Here is a 5,106-nt window from a genome sequence, read left to right on the forward strand (position 1 = left end):
CTTGCTCTCCATGAAGCTTGGGGGTCACAGCGAAGGGCAGTCATGTTGTGGTGCCCAGGGAGCTGGGGGTTAAGGGCATAGCTCGAGGGCCCAGAGACATATAACTATTCTGCTGAGGCCAGGTTCGAACCAGCGACCTTCTGATTACAGGTATAATGTATGACATCGTAAGTTTATGCAAACTTCTCTATTTTATTTCGCATGAACAATATAACATTTCAGCTGCCCTATTTTTAAGTTATGCCTTCTTTTTCTGATGGAGCTGGTATGTTTGCATGTTCCATATATCGTGAGTCTGGCCAAGGAGGAAAACTCCCATCTCTTTGCCTTTACTGGCTCTAACTGCATCATGGGAAACACAAGCCCTGTTTACAGAGGCACCCACTATAAGGTGACCCTCTGACCTTTGAGCAGGCTACCTGGTCCACTTCCCCTCACCAGCTGCTGCTGCCAGTGTGCCCACCATTGAGGGGCACATAGCTAGCAAGCTGGCAGGGGCCAGTAGGTGGGGATGGGCTGTGGGTGGGGAGTGCCTTCATGGTGCTTGCAGTTCTTACCCCTGCATTTATCTTAGAGACTTCCGAGGATGTAGGATACAGTTTGATATGATGACATATTGCCACACTGTGTGGGTGTGTCTTGGTGAAGCACTTGTAGTCATGAGGGCAGTTAGTTAAGCAGTATGTCGCCTGCTGCTGAGTGTGAGTGACGCTGGGGCTTTGCAGTCAGCTAAATCTAGCCAGCTCTTGTTTCTCCTGGGAGCTGTCAGCCACTCAATCTGCAGACATAAATTCGCTGGGTAGGTCTCTGAAGCTTTCTGTCCATGCTGTACTATGGGTGACAGACATTTTATGAGTGTAGTGTGCTTCTCTTTTCAGTCTTTTTTTAATTTGCCTTGATTGTCCTGTTTGTTTTGCTTACCAAGCTCAATGTGTGTGAGTACCTGCGTTGAAATTGCTTTGCTTAAATTGCTGTTTTTCAGCTAGGTACAGAAATTAAATCTATAGGAATATGACCCTGTAAAATTATTTATAACTGGTCCTGGAGAACAGCTTTCTGTCATCCCAGTATTTGTTTCAGTGACATGCTAGTACCTTCTCTGTCAGTACCAAGGCTGTTACTGTACCTGTTCAAGGCTGGCTTGAAAAGCTGTTGTACATCAATTGTCCTTGCAGGATCAGGATTAACCATTGCAGTTTGGAAAAACTGGGATCTGCTGGTAGGGTCTTTACCTCGGGAAGAAGACTTTTGAAGACATGGGGCATTTGTGAAGGGAGCAGGTTTAAACAAACCCTATTGGTCCACAGTGGCCCAGAACAGGCTTCCTTTGTGCTGGGTGCTTCTGACAATGGGACATATCTTAGGTTGCAAGATGTATTCCCCAGATGAGACCATACATTGTTTACTGCAGTGCCAGCAACTCCGTCAGTTGGATAACACAGCAGTAGAGTTTGGCTGGCAGCTTTCGTCCTTACCGCATGGGTACCTTTATCTTTTGCCCCCTTCCTTGTGGTTTTGGACGTCGCAGTCTGAGTCCAGTTGAGCAATGATAGCTAAAAATAGCCCTAAGCTGCTGTCAATAAGGCTGGTGGCCGGAGACTCCTGGATTTGCATCTCCTTTTATCTGTTGTTCCATTTCCCATTCTGATTCCCTTCCTTGTTTGTCAAAGGCCTGTCCCGGTGATCCTCTTGGGGTTTGGTGCTTTCAGGAATGCATGGGGGGGAGGTTGAAGAGCTTCGCTGAAAAGTGGCGGACAGTTGGATAGTTACATCTGCCAGATTTTGAAAGGCAGGCTCTATTGTGCCCATTTTTCGACACTTTCGACAGTGTAATATCCGATACGGTTTGGCAAATGTGATGGTATTGAAATGACTACTGCTAGGTGACCATCTGACTTGCTAATGTTAACATTTACCTCCCAAGCAAATGCCCCAGACTGATGCCCACTGTGGCAGGGGCAACAGTAAAGCAGGGTCACTACTGAGCACTGGTGAATTCTTCCTCTGTTCATCAATGAATATGCTTCATGTTTTCTTGCTACCTATACGTGTATGCTGATTGAGTCCAGTCAAATAATCACATCAGCCCAATTATTGATAACATATATGCACTCTTTGACATAATTTTATTTTTATGGATTTTTGAACTGGGTTACCAGGCCTAAGTAGGTTTTCTAACTTACCAGTGGTAAAAATTGATGTACATGAATGTGGTGTGGAGAGCTGAACTGTTTGTCATTTAGGCACTTAGATTGTTACATGGTTACATACAATGACAATGACAATAATTTTTAATGTGCAGCATGTCAAATTTCAGATTTTGAGCACAGTACTAGTTTTATGTGGATTTAGCCACAATACTTTTTCTACTCAAACACTGACTTCAAGATGTTTTTTCCTGGTGGCCTCTTTCACTTTGGTTTGGATGAGCATGACAAAACCTACCATGACCAGAGGAGCCCCGTTTTGCTATGTTTGTGTGTGCCAGCATTTTCTGTCTCACATTTTCTCTAAGAACATTGCTGTTTTGTATATCCAGGCCTTTGCCTGTATGGAATGCTGGCATCTCTTTGCCAAGCCTCACTGACTTGTCTGCTTAAGTGTCCCTGCAGAAATAACCAAGAGAGTGCAGAAGGGGTGTGTTTGTGATTTTTGTTTTTGTAATTTTGTGTTTGTTAATGTTTTCAAAAATATAATGCTGTAAAAGGTACATCTTTATATTATGTGAGAGGTGTACAGTATTGTGCAAAGGTCTTAGGCAGGCAAAGAAAATGACGTTCAGATTATCCTCGTGTTGGTGTAAAACTATGATATTATGCCTGTCAAAGTGTGTCAGCTTAGCCATTTCAGAACCTCTACTAAAACCATCCTAGTATTTGCCGCGACCGTCCAGTGCAGCCATGTGTTTTTTGACTTGGCCACTAGCAGACCTCATACAGCTAGTCAATCTCTCACTGACTTTTTAAACCAATATATTTAATTATTTAACTGAGCTGTTGGTGAAATTTAACGAAATCATGGAACGGCTGAGGTGCCCCTGAGGAGAAGTTTGGGAACTGAAGCGGTGTTCATCTAGCCATCCGACTAGATATCAGTAACTTTTTAGAAAACAGAAGAAATTATAACTAGTTTTTATTGTGTTACTCTTAATTTGCACAGCTTTAAACATTTCTTTGGACTGCCTAAGGCTTTTGCACAATACTGTAGTTGTCAGGGGTGTTCACAGGTTATCAGGGGTGGTCGCTTGGTGGGCAGCTTGACTGGAAATGATAAATAAATAAATGATGCCAGAAGGTGGAAAAGAGAATTGAGTGCAAAACCTTAGGAGAAGCTGTGAGAAGAGATGACAGATCAGGGGGAAGTGCCATGTAAAATGAGTCTGAGGTTGTGTGAAGCAAAGGATCCTCGATGTGTCTTTCAGCAGAACTCAGGCCAGCTTGGTGCGACGCAGCAGACAGCACCATGACAATGTGGAAGTCATGGAGAGAGCGAAGGTGAGAGATGTAATAAATGCTGTACGAAGCCATGCTGTTACTCTTTTGGGTAACACTTTACCTGACGGGGAACCAATCATGTAATATTATACTATTACTTTTATATTAATATATTATATATATATTATATTATATTAACCACAAACTAAGCCTCGGTTGCATACTGATCTCACGACAGTTCCTTTTATGACTCGTGACATGTTTTGTCTCCAGCAGTTACAATATTTGTTCATGATTTGTTCATAATTTGTAATATAGTATTATTGTAGTTTTATTATTTTATTATGGACATCTTTCTAGTACTGGGTAGGATCCGCTTTTACTTAGAGAACAGCCTGAATTCTTTGGGGCATGAATTCGAGGTGCTAGGAACGTTACTTACTTAGTGTGGTCCGTGACATGTTTGCACTTCTAGCCTTCCTCTTGTCTTTAACTACACTCAGTACTGAATTTGCTTTTGTCTCTGAACTGCCATTTCTGGGCCTTTCTTTTTGTTTCTTCTGCCATCCTCTATATGCCCTGGATAGTCCTGGATGGTGGCTGTGTCTGCGCTGCGGGAACGTCACATGTGGCACATCCAGCACCTTCTAAATGTCTTATATCACACACACTGCCCATTGTCAAGCTCTGTAGAAAACCAACTGGACCTCTTGAAGCTGTCTGCCTGCTTTATGTACTGAGTTGTGGCTGTGATTCTCTTTTTTTGTCAGAGAAGGCTGTTAGCATAAATGAACAGGTGGTCACTGAGGGTACATAATATTAAGGAAAATTGCAGCAAATTTTGTTGTTAAAGTATAGGACGCTCCTTTTGGGGTGTCAAGCCAGCAACATGTTTATTAAATGAGTGGAAATTATTCAGTTAATAAATGGAAAATATGTGTTTCCAGTCCAGTTTTAAAAATAAATGTCAAATAAATACATAATTAAAAATATCCTCTATCAGTCTAACAATAAAAGTGTCTTGAAAATGCAAATAAAGTTCTTTTGAAAACTGGGCCACAAAGTACAGAAATTCAGTAATTTATAATTGTTAATTAGCTAACATTATTACATTTCTTAACATAGTTATTCAGAGACAGGTTTTATAGTTTTTAAATTTATTCACGTAATACGTTCATATGAATTCTTCCCTGATTGAACTGGTGCAGTATGTGTGCACCTCACAGGAACTATTTATAAGGGTTTGCTTTTTATGAAATATTAGAGGAAATTAATAGAAAATAAAAATGGAAAAGAAATTTCCATTGTGCCGCCCTTGGAGAGAAAAACAAAGTGAAGCTTTTGAGCAACATATTTGTGGCAAGATGTTTCATTGTTTGTTTCTCTCTTGTAACTGACTCAGTGTTTCAGTGTAAACACCATCACTTCACTGATGTTCTGCCATGTGAGTCAGAAACATAATGATGAAAAGTATTATATTTGTTTTACTCTGGTATAATTTGGGCCTGGAGTTTTCTAGACCTTGCCATTGACCGGCTTTTTTCAGCAAAAAGACACATTCAGGATCAGTGCCAGGGCCCTTTGCTGGCCCTTGATAAATGTCGCTGAACCTCCAAAGTGGGGCACTTACAATTGTCTGGGCAAAAGGGGCAGGTGCTCACCCCCCCCCCCA

At 41.6% G+C, this 5,106-nt stretch overlaps 1 long non-coding RNA gene across 2 annotated transcripts; it reads left to right on the plus strand.

The window, feature by feature from the left end:
* Positions 1 to 672: 672 nt before the first annotated feature.
* On the plus strand, positions 673 to 4,484 carry LOC125712325 (uncharacterized). Of its 2 annotated transcripts, none has more exons than XR_007383258.1 (3): positions 673 to 799; positions 3,422 to 3,494; positions 4,022 to 4,484. It is a non-coding gene; the product is annotated as an uncharacterized LOC125712325 (long non-coding RNA). The 2 variants fall into 2 exon arrangements; XR_007383259.1 differs by having other exon boundaries at positions 718 to 799; positions 3,425 to 3,494.
* Positions 4,485 to 5,106: the final 622 nt, after the last annotated feature.

The sequence above is a fragment of the Brienomyrus brachyistius genome, chromosome 17, assembly GCF_023856365.1.
Source record: "Brienomyrus brachyistius isolate T26 chromosome 17, BBRACH_0.4, whole genome shotgun sequence".
Taxonomy (NCBI): domain Eukaryota; kingdom Metazoa; phylum Chordata; class Actinopteri; order Osteoglossiformes; family Mormyridae; genus Brienomyrus; species Brienomyrus brachyistius.